This window comes from Ambystoma mexicanum, chromosome 5p (assembly GCF_040938575.1).
Source record: "Ambystoma mexicanum isolate Mex_15411 chromosome 5p, UKY_AmexF1_1, whole genome shotgun sequence".
NCBI classification, from domain to species: domain Eukaryota; kingdom Metazoa; phylum Chordata; class Amphibia; order Caudata; family Ambystomatidae; genus Ambystoma; species Ambystoma mexicanum.
The window spans coordinates 764,418,281-764,434,105 of NC_090930.1; positions in this window are offsets into that span (position 1 = coordinate 764,418,281).

A 15,825-nucleotide genomic window follows, 5' to 3' on the forward strand; every position below is an offset into this window, starting at 1 on the left:
TGGTACATCCACAGCTGCTTATGCTATCACTACATTGAGCACGGTTGTGGAAACTAAGAGAATCACGCATAATTCTGTGCAGGCCGCAGAGATTATAGCATTGACCCGAGCTTGTGAACTTTCCGAAGGGCTTGCAGTAAATATATATACTGATAGTCAGTATACCTTTGGGGTGGTTCACAACTTTGGGAGACTTTGGTCAGAGAGAGGGTTCCTAACTTCGCATGGCACCAAAATTCAACATGGCTCCCTAATAGTGCAACTACTCTCAGCGCTTGCGCTCCCTACTCAGTTAGCAGTTATGAAATGTGCAGCACATCGAAAGATTACAGATGATATAGGGAAAGGGAATGCTTTCGCTGATCAGATAGCTAGGCAAACTGCTACCGATCTCCTTACGGAGATGTATGTTTCAAGGGAGGCTGTAAATGCTTATGCAATGGATGAGGGTGTTGGGTCTGTACGGGATATCCAAGCTGATGCCACGTTAGAAGAATCCAAAATGTGGGCTGAAGGCTTTGGGAAACTTGACGATGATGGGTGTTGGGTGGACATAGTAGAAGAGAAATGGCTACTCCCTGACGCATATGTTATGGTGATGGTCATCATGGCCCATGGTCCTTCGCATGTATGTGCCCAGAAGATGACAAAAATGTTAGAGAAAGTTTGGGTAAATGACAACATTTTGAAAATTGCCCAGCGCTACGTCCAGGAATGCATGATTTGCCTACAACACAATGTGGGAAAGGGGACAGAAACTCCAAGGGGTAGTTTTGGGCCACCCTCTGTCCCCTTTGAAGTGATCCACTTTGACTTTATTGAAATGGAATGATGTGATAATATAAAATATGTACTGGTGGTTATCTGTGCTTTTAGTAAATGGGTTGAGGCTTTCCCTGTTAAAGATGCTTCAGCTATGACTACTGCAAAAATCATGTTAATGGAATACTTCCCCCGGTTCGGGCTACCAAGAGTTATCTGGTCGGACAATGGTCCACATTTTGTCGCTGCTGTAATTCTGCAGATATGTACGGCATTACGAATTGACAAAAGGTTCCATTCGGCCAGACATGCTCAGAGCGCCAGACTAGTAGAAAGACACAACGGTATCATTAAGAACAAGCTCGCTAACACGTGTGCCGGCACCAAACCAAAATGGCCAGACACCTTACCGATTGTGTTGTTATCCATGCGTACAACCCCTCAAACTAAGACTGGGCTCTCTCCATTTGAGGTGGTAATGGGGAGACCTGCCAATATTTGGAACCTTCCTAAATGTAACTCATTAAGAAATGTTGAAAATGTATTACTTTCAGATTATTGTAGCCAGTTGACTAAAAACCTGAATTTGATTTGTCACCAGGTACGAGAAGCTTTACCTGTGCGATACGAGGGTCTGGGCCACAGCATACGGCCTGGAAGCTGGGTGCTCGTCAAATCGTTCGAGCACTCCTCTTGCCTCGTGCATTGCTGGCGTGGGCCATTCCAAGTCCTGTTGGTCACCCAGACAGCGGTGCGGGTCGCTGGGAGAAAGAACTGGATCCATGCGTCCCACATCAAGAAACTTCCTCACCCTGTGCCACATGTTACAGCATAAACAGAACCCCTCGCTGATACTGCAACCAACAATCCCAAAGCAGTAAGTAGCACTGAGAGTGTGTCGGAGAATCTCTCTGAGCCCGTGAGGCTTGGGGAAGCTGCCATTTTGTCTCCACACTCTCCAAAAGTTTTTCATCCGGAAACTGCTATTTCGAATTTAGCATCTTCACTTGCTTCAGACACGTTGCTTCCAGCAGGAAGTGACGACATATTGTTTCCGGATCAATCAGTACCGGGAAAAGTAAGGTAAATCTACGTCCAAGAAAATAGACTTAAGGCACAGTTTTGCTGTGCATCTGATAGACTTACGGCACGGTTTTGCTGTGCATCCGATAGACTTACAGCACGGTTCGGCTGTGCATCTGAAGAAGAAAAGGATCATCGAGGGCTTGTTTTTTGCCCAATTTGAGAAAGGGGATTCTGTTGGCTAGGGTTGTAGAAGTCGCTCGACCGAGAGGTCACCAGCAACGAACTTTGGGGTATCCATTTGAAGACTACAATGCCTGCTACCGCTACCGCTCGTATGGGACTTGTAAATAAGGGGGTGACCAACCGGGACAATGGACAAAATGCCTGGGCCCCGAAAATGGATTGTGGTACCTCGAAGAAACTCATTCTTTAGAACTTTTGTTGCCTACTGAAAGTGCACCTATTGTTCCTACTCCCTTTGTACATTTGCATACTCTATCCCCTAGGAATTCTCAGCACAGACAAAGGTACCACAATAACACTCTACTGCTTATCATGAATGCTACGCATGCCATTTTTTATAAATCTAACTGTTGGGTCTGCTCACATTTACCGCAACACGGGGATAAGGGGCTAGGTTGGTATATTCATCCTTTACCTTTGACAACTGCTTGCTATGCTTCTCTTAGAGCACTGTTCTTTGGCCGGTGGAATGATAACATCTCAGGGAACTTTGATGGCACCAATTTGAATAGTTTTGAGAAATGTGTTTTGACTCCCCTGGGATGCTCGCTTTTCGCAAACAGGAGTAAACCGAATTTTGCTTCTATTAGGCCTTCTGATAAACTGTCTCGTCCTTTGATTTCCTTTAAGATGGCTCCAATAGGCAATAAGGATGCCATGCCTCCTTCTTACACTGTTAACCATAGCCCCGATTCAGTTTCTTTTTGCATACAGAAGAATGGAACTCAGTCAATGGGAAATTTTCTAGGTTGTGCCAATGTTGCAAAATTGACTGGGGAAAACAGACCTTTGTATGTAGGCGAACCTGTCTACTTTGTCTGCGGTAATGTAGCATTCCCATGGTTGCCCAGGGATTGGCAGGGAACCTGTTATTTAGGGATCCTGTTACCTGGGGTGTTTATAGCTAGTACAAGAGAAGTTTCGAAGGCTCGTCCATGGCGGGACGAGAATGGTGACACCCCAGCACAAATCTTGGGTGATATAGCTAAATCAGTTGTGCCATTTTGGGGGCAGATAGCGAATTCAGAAGATATCAGAAAACTAGCGAGAGTACTGGAGAGAACCATCAACCGGACCACGGACATAATCTATAATATGATGTTTTAACAAAAGGCGATAAGATTAGTAGCACTTCAAAACTGAATGGCATTAGATGTCATTCTGGCTGAGCCTGGTGGAGTGTGTAAATTAGTGGGGTCCGCTTGCTGTGTTTTTGTACCAGATTCCTCCCTAACTATCTTTAAGGCAATACAGAATCTGCACGTCCTTAGTTCCGAAGTGCATGTTCCCGAGGGAAACTGGGATCTAAGCGCTTGGTTCTGGGAATTCTTGCGATCTTGAGGTCGGAAGGTACTTTCGGTCTTGCTAATTATTTTGGGAATCCTGTTGTTTCTTTGTTGCTGTATTCAGTGTCTACCTGGTATGTGTTCGATGCTAGGGGGATGTTGCGCACAAGCAATAGTTTCGATAGGACATAAAGTGTATGCCCCGGATAAAACTTCCAAAGAATATGTATTGAAAGATATTTTAGCAAATGACCTAATGGCAATAGCTATTTCTGATAGTGATTCAGGGTGCATGAACGATGATGCATGGAGTTATTTGCAAGGAGATCCAAAGTAGTTTATAGCACTTGGCATAGGCCAAAAGGAGAGTTTGTCAAAAGAGAAATCATATCATGCCTCCTATTGCAATAAATATATGAATATTGGCCTACGCCAAGCTGCTCGAAAGTCGCTTGCGAAAGAATCCGTGTTGCAAGATCCTGACCTTAAATCAATGTAAGCCGCCATTTTTGGTCAATCCGCCATTTTAGGATTCGCTTTGTAAAAGTCACCCTGTGAGTTAAAATGGTGGACGATGTCATTCCAGAATACAACATGGCCGACTTGACCTCTGTACATAGCTAATATGTAACTTGCCTGCAGGCCACTTGTTGAGGTCTTGAACTGAGACCTTGTCCTTCGGTGACCTCTGTGTAAAAGGATTACTCGTGCAATGAAACTAATCCACGAGCATATGTTGAAACAATGTATTCAAATACTGAACGTAGAACATCTGTTTAACTACATTGTATTAATGTTTGAGAAGGCCTGCATAGAAAATCTTAGAATACACAGTTATTGCATAGGCTTGTTGATACATGTATTAAAGGCAAACCAGTTATATGCGGTTGTTCGAGACTTGGCACGAACCCTAGATCGGTGATGTATTAAATGGAATATTAACCTGAAGTGGGGCTGGACATCATGCCCACCAAGTGTATAAAAAGCGAATGCATTCTAATGTGCAACGTCTCTCACTGAACACACTGAACCACGCTGGAGTTAGTTGTGTTGTACTGAGGGCCGATAGCTATCTGATTTTGCTCTGTTTTTGTAACTAGATTCAGTATAAATAAAGTACTTTGTATGTTCCTTTGTAACCCGTGTTCGGTGTATTTCCTTTTGGGGTACACAGCCTCGATATTTTGATTTTGTTTTCACAGGGAGGGGCAGGCAAGCCGACGTGACGAATGGGCAGCAGACTTCGTGGATGTTTTGGATGCTTCCATGGAAACTGCTCTGGCATCCATTTTAGCAGGTTTACGGATGGCACACGCGGCGGGCGGGATCACAATGGAACACACGGTTGTTCCAAATGATAGAACAGCTGATCCAGCATCCAGCTGGAGTGGGGGGAAACGTGCTCGAAGTGGAGCTGCAAAGAGCACAGGAGGCCTTTTTTCCTGGCCTTCTCTCGTCGGCTTCGGCCATGCACCCAAGACTCTAGGCCCTGGCCACAACCACAGCAGCATAACAAACCTATGCTACCAAACATTTTGACTGTGGTATATGGGCTGCTTATAGGGGATATTAATTACAATCAATCCTCTACTAACAACCCAAAACCAACATCATACTAAAGTAAAATAGTTACTAGTGCATTTATTATGTCCGCAGACAGACGTGAAGACCGCGGACATGGCAAACACATCAGGGGCACCTGCCACCTAAAAATACAGTATTTGACCCATCTTTTTCTCCCCAACTCTCCCCAAGCACTTCTGCACACCAACACACTCCCCAAAATTGCATTTTGCCTCTGTTCGCTGCCACGCTGTCTGCGAATCCAAGATGGCGGGCGCATCAAAACAATGTGACGCACCTCACGCCTCACCCCAGCCAATCGGCGAACACGTTGCGTGTCCGCGGACATGATGCAAGCCGGTAAGTCAATCGGTATCCTGTCCGCGGAGCAAACAGGGAAGCACATCCACGCAGTGGACATAGATATCACAAATTGTTTGCCTTACATTTTGGCCATTTTAAAAAGAAATACTGGACGGATTTACAATTAACAAAAGCACACTTTCAGAACAAAGCCGCCGCTCCGGCCGCATATTTGGTTGAAATCCGTCCAGTGGTTTGAGCTGTAGGCGTGCACAAGGTTTTTCCCATTATGTCTATGGGAAAAATAGACATTTTGGGACCCCACCCTATAACTTTGCCCCACCGGACCAAACTTCACCACAATTTGCAAACAATATCAGAGTGGGCCATAAACTTTTTTTGCAAAGTTTGCTGAGGATTCGTCCAGGGGGAGCGAAGTTATAAGCTGCCCAAAAAGTGCTCTTCCTATGGGATTAGCAACTTAACAGTAACTACACAGCCACTACCGTGGGCTGTGTAATATATACATAGATATTTTGGCAGTTGCTCTAGGTTTTCTCTTGCCTGTGTCATTGTCTTTTCATTTGATTCTTTTACATAGCTTGTGGTCTTTTGAATTTGTATGGAGGGAGGGGGTTGTAAAGTGTTTGTCTGCATCTCCATGAATGCTGGTGCATGAAATGTCCAGAGGTCTGACACTGTTTAGTGACTAGTCATTTGTTTGTTCAGTCCCCCTTAATAATGATTATGGAATGGGTGTGATGGGTGTGAGGCTGCAATGCTTTTTATATTGTACGTTTGGTTCATACAAAACTTTTCACATTCAATTAAAATATAAATATAGTTGAAACATTAACTTCAATCAAGTTCCATCAAACTATTATAAAACCGACACTTAGGGGCTGATTCATGGAAGTGTTTTATAATGGCACAATCCCATAGGAAAACCTTCCATGAATCGGGCCCTTAGTATCAAGAGTTTATAACAATATTTAGAATACAACTAATAACAGCAATTGTTAAAAAGTGTGATTTCCATAAGAAAGTAGTTTCCAAACTTCTAATGTGAATAAAGTCCTTGTATGTTATGCTATACTGGACTTGTATAGCGCTTCTTGCCTTAAGTTCTGGCGTTGAAGCACTTTTTTCCTGTCAGAGAGGAAAAAGAGGAGTCTGATAGAGCATTCAGTAGTGGTAGAGAGGAGCAAATTTGGGTAGATAGTTGGGATGAGAGTGAGAGATAGATTAGAGGCTGAGGAAGGTATGGGAAGCAAAAGGATGGGGAGCTAAGTGTACATCTGGGCTTATTCCATCATTGCTTTATGGCATGGACCTGGGTGTTGTATCCAGTTCGATTGACTTTAGAGGGGTCCCTTAACCTACCAGATTGATTGCCGATTGAGACATTGCGTTGTGAAATTGGGTTAACATCACTGCACTGCCATTTGTATTTGATTATATCGGAAAACAGTACATTTTTGGACCCACCCGCAAGGTCATTGTAAGTAGATCGTTTTGATGCAATGATGAGAAGGCTGTAGGGCCACAGCCCCCATGAAGGAATTCCAAAAATGTGCATAATTGATACTATTGACCAAACTGTTGATAATTTGATATGCTATCGATGGGCAGTCAAAAGAAAAGACTGTACAAAGAAGACTAGAGTAAGACAATATGTAGAGTGAGGGGGTTGACATTACATACGTCTTTGTTGCCATATGACAAACCATTGGTAATCATCCCTTCGTACATTCTGAAGTTTCCTAATGCCTACTGGCGCCCCCAATTCCTGAGGTTCAGGTTCAATTTGTTGCCAACAGGGGAGATCCATCGGGACAAATCCAAAATAATTAAGAAAACTGATGGATTATGTGATAGGTGTATGATGGAGGGGTCTTGCAAACAAGGGAACACATTATATTGGTTTGCGGGCACTACAGAAGGACATAACAATGTCGTCTGGGCCTTAGGTTTGCAACTTTGTATACTCATATCATAGGGATTTGTTCCTTCGGTTAGAAAGTGGCAAAGAGACTTCCACCGCAATTGCTGTTGTCAAAATTGTTAAAACATGTCATAATTGTGAGACTGAAATATTCGTTTTATATCGTCTTTATATAATGGGCTGCTCATTTTAGCAATAATGCCTTCATTTTATATTGTAAAATAAAGGTATTCCAATGATGAAATAGAAACAAATGTTATTTAATATTGAAATGCAAATTGGAAATTGTTATGGATGTGTGTATTTTGTGGATGTCTTGTGCATCCAAGATCACAATACACATTCTCTTTTTTTTAAACGATTTAGGCAACTTGTATGTTTTTTCCTCCACTGTTTTATACTTAAATTATTTAATTTCAAGTTCAAACTCTTGGTAAACCGCCAATCCAAGTACAGAATTTTCTTTTGTCTTCTTTTGGTTTGTCTATTATATAATTTGGGCAAACCTCCAGCTATTATAATAAACCTTTACAGACTTTTAGCCAGTTTTTAACTTCCACACTATTTCCTTGTGTTGCACGATAATTTAGTCACACTACATTGAATTACCTGTGGAATCTAGTACATTTTTGTGCAAGTGTAGTATTTTCCAATTAACTATTGCTTGAATTGATAAAAACCTCAGTTCATATCTCAAAGTTGCAATAGGTTTCATCATTTGGCAGATGCAAAGCCCTTTTCAATATAAGTGCTTCTAATGAAGTCCAATCTACCTTTAATTTCAGTAGAATAATTTCCGCACCATAAGTGATATTAGAAATCACCTTTGCTTTGTAAAATGTAATCAATGGCAACAACGAAAAGCAACCATATTTCGTGTATATTTTCCTCATTTTTGTCACCAATGCAATATTGCAAAACACATGTTATCAAATGAGTTTTTGGTGTTAACTTTAGATTTATAATAAATCCAAAGTACTTCCATTGATTAACCCCTTCCAAACTAGCATTTGGAAGCCAAAGGGAGTACGACCCTCCCATCTTGGTTGTCATGGGTCCCTGATATTTACTATACAGGATACCCTGTAGCAGACAATGGGGGGAAGAGGGTGAGGGAGAGATTCTGGATGGGTAGGGGGCAGTGAGGAAAACCAGAAAGAGGATTAGGGAAACATAAGCGGATAAGTAGGGTTTTTTCTTCGTAAATGTCATAAACAGATCTTCATAAAATGCACTACTGACTCACACTCCTGGAATAGTGCCTGTGCTGCTCGTATACATCCTGCCAATAACACACCGAGAATCTTGCCTGCTTCCTCTTAGGAACTCCACCTACCTGCCTACTCTCCTACACATGAAAACACATAACTGACTCGAGCATCACATAAGAAATGAGCACATGAAAGATTAACACATAGTGACATAAATTAGCACAGACTTAGGCAATACATGATTGAAAAAACACATAGTGGAATGGACCATGTAATGAAATAAACATGTATCAGAGTCTGGAACACACTCCATCCAGCATTGCTGTCTTGCATGCACTAAACGTCCCTCCCCTGTTACTGCACATCGAGTTCTTGGCTTAATTCAGAACACCAAACTTGAGGCTGAATTCGGCACACCAGACCTAAGGCTTAATTCAGAATAGCATACTTAATTCAGAACACCATACTTGATGTAGACCAGCTTCTCTGCACTCTCCACTTCTCCCCCCTTCCATGCACTTTCCCCTCCCCCTCTCCCATGCACTTGCGCGTTCTCAATGACACTAGGCCTAGTAAGATCGCTGTTTTCTTCTCCCCTGTTCCACTTCCTTGCCTTGTCGTGCTCTGAAACACTTGTGTATGAGCACGATAGAAATAAAATATCAATATCCTCACAGCATAAATGCAATGCGTTCAGCAGGGGTGATTCAAGAAATTATCACTTATCTTTAGCCCAGGGATCACTCAAGGTTACCCAGATCGGATTGTAGCAGGCAAAACACCAAGTGGTCTGCACCACTCATAAGGATGTGCTGTGAAGCAGAGAGGCTCAGGCGGAACTCTCAGGAGATGTGGAAGACCGAGTCCTGCTTCTGAACAAAAGGAGCACTTCACCACCGCTGCACTGGATTCTGTCTTTCCCTAGCTGCTTCTGATGTGACTGTAATGCCGGTATCCCTGCTCTGCATATTGCACCCTGTTCGTGCCTCCAACTGTTAAAACAATCATCAAGGAGTATGGGCAGGAGCAAAGCTTTTCAAGTCCTGGCGGCATGTGAATGAAGCACAAGGCTGCCGAGGATCATGGTATATGTGGTCCCAAACACCGTCCACGGCCCCAGAGAGCCACAGCGCAGGGCTTGTTTGCCCATGCCTAATGGCAATGTCCACAGGTAGTCCCAAAAAACTTTACAGAACGCTATAAATATAGGCTTTTGGTTGCTTATAAATTTATTAGACCATTTAGTGATATACTCAGTCGCTTTCTAAGGCCTGATTGCGTTTTATCAATGATAGTTTTGTGCAGACACCACTGGTCAATATGTTTCAAAACAATTGCTGAGAATATTTTGCGTGCAACATCCAGAAGGGTGGTAGGCCTATAATTAGCAGGGTCTTGCCTATCACTACTTTTTACATATCACAATTAAATGAGAGATCTTCTACAAACGAGGAATGTTCTGATAACGAAATAATTATGTAAATGGAGTTGGTAATATGTAACAACATGTATCTGGGTTACCCTTTAAGATGATGTTGGACTGTCCATCCGGACCTTGGGCACTGGAAAATTTTCCTTTTTTGATAAGATCAGCTATATCATCTACATAAAGTAGCAGGCATACGTGATTGTGTCTTCTGGATAAAGTCTGGTGTGGTATATACCTTTCTGTAATAATCATACCATTTGCCTTCAGAGATCAGGTTTGAAGCCTGACCCAGATCTGTATAATTTATTTGATCTCAGAAATGTTGGGTTTTCATTGTCATTTATGTCTGTAAAATCAGTTCTGAGTCTCTTTAAATTATCAAGTATTCATGGGATTATAATCAATGTTTATAGGCATGTTTAATTTTCTTTATTATTATTTTATTGTTTTGGTTTGTTTATAAACCTTTATGAAAAGAGTACAAAAAAAGTTAATTTTCATTTCAATACATTCAGAAATTTCAACAATATTTCATATAAAACAAATTCACATAATATATTTACACATTTAAAATATAACATCATATACAAAATTTAAGAAAGATCACAAATGTTTTTTAAGAAAGCTTTTACCCTTATGATAATACTACTTGAATTTTCATGCATCATATTGTGCCATAGCCATTCTCTGTCCGCACAGGTGGTTGAATGTACAAATTTGGCAAAATATTCAATTTTCTGGGTCATAAGAGCAGGGCAAGCCAATAAGATATGATGGAGTGTTTCTATAACACCCTCTTTTTTGCAGAAACTGCACCATTGCCAACCTTTATCAATCTTTCTCATGCGCCTAATTTGGTTAGTTAACATTGCGTTCATTCTGCAACGCATAAATTCATTTCGACTTGTCCTGGAAGTATATGTACACAAGTAAATTTCCATTACCGGAAAGAACTTCCACAGAGAATAAATCTGTTTATACAGTTTGAAGTTGGACACCATATTCACAGTTTCTGACCAATCATTACCCCTAATAATAAGCTTGATCTTGTAAGGTTTGTTAATCAGAATGCAACGTGCTGTGCCCAATTTCTCAAGTAGCATTTGCGCCACAATGTGTAACTTCTGTATAAACGGGCAGGATGATGCATTACCAGCAGTTACATACAAATCATTTTCACGAGACATTACACATTTCCTCCATAGAAGAAGTCTTTTCCCACTCACAAACGAGTGAATGGATTGAAGTCCAAATTCATATCGAATCACTTCAATCAGTATGCATTTCGCTAAAAAATACAAAATTCCTCTCCATAATCTACATTCCAAAACTTTTAAAAACTCCATAAAATCTGAGGCAAAAAATTCCAGACCATAAAGGACCCTTGGCATCACTTTCTTCGTATAAAATTCCTTCAGGGATTTCATAGTAAATTTCCCAAACTTTCGTTAAATCAACCGCATTTGCCTCAAACCAACATCAATTTTAGCATTCAGCTGTATTTTCATAACAGAGTGTGAGCCAGACCCTGAGAAGCAATAACCTAAATATTTAAATGCTTGTTGACATTTTATGTGCTTGCCTTCACAAAACCATGTGTAGGCTTTCTCAGCCTTGCATTGCTTACCCAACCGCATGATAACAGTTTTTGACGGGTTGATCTTTAGATGTAGTTGGCAAATACATTTTTCAAATTCTTTAATAAGGCACTGCAAATCAACCTTTGTATTGTCCAAAAGTAAGAAATCATCAGCGTAAACTAGCCATGAAATGCGAACATTACTGAGTTTTGGTGTTACCAAACCTTTCTTATTAAGAGCTTTCTCTGCCCCACTTATATACAAATTGAAAATTGTCGGCACAAACATGCATCCCTGACATAGACCATTAAGAATAGGGATCTCTGAGGATAGCCGACCCACCGAATTTAAACGAATTGCGAGCTTGGTGTCAGTGTAAAAATTGACAACAATATCAAGAAGATGGGGCGGCATACCCAATTCTCTCATTTTGTTCGAGAGGGTCGGTCTGTCTACCAAGTCAAACGCCATACTCAGGTCCATTGAGGCAACACACGTTGGTTTTTCACCCTCTCTCATGACTTGACTTTGTAGACATCGTAATATAAGACCACCACAGTCTGTCCCACAGTTTTTCTTAAAGCTGATTTGTTTTACATCAACTATATGGTTTGTCTGGATCCACTCTTGTATGTCTGCGAGAACCATTAAGGCAAAGATTTGGGATTCGGGGTCCGAAATAGCTATCGGTCTATGACTTGAAGGGCACATACATGAACCCTTCTTAAAAATTGGTAATACAATCGAGGTTCTCCATGAATTAGGGATACATTTAGTGAGCAACACATCATTAAACAAAATACATAATATTCTGGCCCAATATGTTGGAATGATTTTCAGCATTTTATTCGAAAGATTATTTAGAATTTCCGATTAGTGCCCTCACTTTTTCAACAGTGTTGACGATGGACCACAAATCCAAAATATACACTGAGGGTGTGAAACTCGTTACAGCCACTTTGTAGATATTAGAAAAGTGGCTCATCCACACCTCTTCTGAAATGGGATTTAGGGCCAACTCTTTCTGGGAGGATTCGGTACTGTTGATATAGCTTCCAAAAGTTGGCTGAATTATTGTCCCTTAGTCACTTTAACATAAGTTCAGCATCTAATTGTGCAGTTATGCTTTTGTGGCTAACCAACCAATTTTTGTAACGCTGCTTCTCCTGTTTGCGGAGTCTCCTTAGATCTTTCTGCATTAAGGTTTTATGTTCTTGTACCTCTATGTCATTACAATGTCTATTGACTTTCTTGTGTCTGTCCACGCCTATATTCTCTAACATCATAAGAGTGGCAATTATGTAAGCTTCAAAATTCTTCACTGAGTATCGTTTTGTAGAGGTAAGTCTGGTGTGGTATATACCTTTCTGTATAATCATACCATTTGCCTTCAGAGATCAGGTTTGAAGCCTGACCCAGATCTGTATCATTTATTTGATCTCAGAAATGTTGGGTTTTCATTGTCATTTATGTCTGTAAAATCAGTTCTGAGTCTCTTTAAATTATCAAGTATTCATGGGATTATAATCAATGTTTATAGGCATGTTTAATTTTCTTTATTATTATTTTATTGTTTTGGTTTGTTTATAAACCTTTATGAAAAGAGTACAAAAAGAAGTTAATTTTCATTTCAATACATTCAGAAATTTCAACAATATTTCATATAAAACAAATTCACGTAACAATATATTTACACATTTAAAATATAACATCATATACAAAATTTAAGAAAGATCACAAATGTTTTTTAAGAAAGCTTTTACCCTCATGATGATACTACTTGAATTTGCATGCATCATATTGTGCCATAGCCATTCTCTGTCCACACAGGTGATTGAATGTACAAATTTGGCAAAATATTCAATTTTCTGGGTCATAAGAGCAGGGCAAGCCAATAAGATATGATGGAGTGTTTCTATAACACCCTCTTTTTTGCAGAAACTGCAGCATTGCCAACCTTTATCAATCTTTCTTATGTGCCTAATTTGGTTAGTTAACATTGCGTTCATTCTGCAACGCATAAATTCATTTCGACTTGTCCTGGAAGTATATGTACACAAGTAATTTTCCATTACCGGAAAGAACTTCCACAGAGAATAAATCTGTTTATTCAGTTTCAAGTTGGACACCATATTCACAGTTTCTGACCAATCATTACCCCTAATAATAAGCTTGATCTTGTTAGGTTTGTTAATCAGAATGCAACGTGCTGTGCCCAATTTCTCAAGTAGCATTTGCGCCACAATGTGTAACTTCTGTATAAACGGGCAGGATGATGCATTACCAGCAGTTACATACAAATCATTTTCACAAGACATTATTCATTTCCTCCATAGAAAAAGTCTTTTCCCAATCACAAACGAGTGAATGGATTGAAGTCCAAATTCATATCGAATCACTTCAATCAGTATGCATTTCGCTAAAAAATACAAAATTCCTCTCCATAATCTACATTCCAAAACTTTTAAAAACTCCAAAAAATCTGAGGCAAAAAATTCCAGACCATAAAGGACCCTTGGCATCACTTTCTTCGTATAAAATTCCTTCAGGGATTTCATAGTAAATTTCCCAAACTTTTGTTCAATCAACCGCATTTGCCTCAAACCAACATCAATTTTAGCATTCAGCTGTATTTTCATAACAGAGTGTGAGCCAGACCCTGAGAAGCAATAACCTAAATATTTAAATGCTTGTTGACATTTTATGTGCTTGCCTTCACAAAACCATGTGTAGGCTTTCTCAGCCTTGCATTGCTTACCCAACCGCATGATAACAGTTTTTAACGGGTTGATCCTTAGATGTAGTTGGCAAATACATTTTTCAAATTCTTTAATAAGGCGCTGCAAATCAACCTTTGTATTGTCCAAAAGTAAGAAATCATCAGCGTAAACTAGCCATGAAATGTGAACATTACTGAGTTTTGGTGTTACCAAACCTTTCTTACTAAGAGCTTTCTCTGCCCCACTTATATACAAATTGAAAATTGTCGGCACAGACATGCATCCCTGACATAGACCATTAAGAATAGGGATCTCTGACGATAGCCGACCCATAAACTAATTGCGAGCTTGGTGTCAGTGTAAAAATTGACAACAATATCAAGAAGATGGGGCGGCATACCCAATTCTCTCATTTTGTTCGAGAGGGTGGGTCTGTCTACCAAGTCAAAGGCCATACTCAGGTCCATTGAGGCAACACACGTTGGTTTTTCACCCTCTCTCATGACTTGACTTTGTAGACATCGTAATATAAGACCACCACAGTCTGTCCCACAGTTTTTCTTAAAGCCGATTTGTTTTACATCAACTATATGGTTTGTCTGGATCCACTCTTGTATGTCTGCGAGAACCATTAAGGCAAAGATTTGGGATTTGGGGTCCGAAATAGCTATCGGTCTATGACTTGAAGGGCACATACATGAACCCTTCTTAAAAATTGGTAATACAATCAAGGTTCTCCATGAATTAGGGATACATTTAGTGAGCAACACATCATTAAACAAAATACATAATATTCTGGCCCAATATGTTGGATTCATTTTCAGCATTTTATTCGAAAGATTATTGCGTCCCGGAGCCCCCGAGGTTTTAGAATTTCCGATTAGTGCCCTCACTTTCTCAACAGTGTTGACGATGGATCACAAATCCAAAATATACACTGAGGGTGTGAAACTCGTTACACCCACTTTGTAGATATTAGAAAAGTGGCTCATCCACACCTCTTCTGAAATGGGATTTAGGGCCAACTCTTTCTGGGAGGATTCGGTACTGTTGATATAGCTTCCAAAAGTTGGCTGAATTATTGTCCCTTAGTCACTTTAACATAAGTTCAGCATCTAATTGTGCAGTTATGCTTTTGTGGCTAACCAACCAATTTTTGTAACGCAGCTTCTCCTGTTTGCGGAGTCTCCTTAGATCTTTCTGCATTAAGGTTTTATGTTCTTGTACCTCTATGTCATTACAATGTCTATTGACTTTCTTGTGTCTGTCCACGCCTATATTCTCTAACATCATAAGAGTGGCAATTATGTAAGCTTCAAAATTCTTCACTGAGTATCGTTTTGTGCGTTGGTACAAGGAAGTCCCATCATAGTCCTTAATCATTGTAGAGGTAACGTTTTTAGATTTGGAATATGACCATTTAATTCTGTTCCCTCTAGGGTTAACCAGAATTTCTTCAGTGTAATACCTCAGTCTTGCATGATAACTCGTACTCTCAATTTCAATACTTAGCATACAATGATCACTAGCATCAACTGCTTTAACTTCAAAGTTGCAGATAGTGTTATTAAGATCAGACGATAGAAAAATATAATCAAGTATTGATGTCAGACCTCATGCATGCCATGTATAATTATCGTTGTATACCGGTTCAAACCCCTTAGTTCACAAACATGTAACCACAGATTGCCTCTTAACTTTGGGTTCCCTGCCCTAGGAGTATGAATATTAATTAATTAATTTTCTTTTGGGTTTTC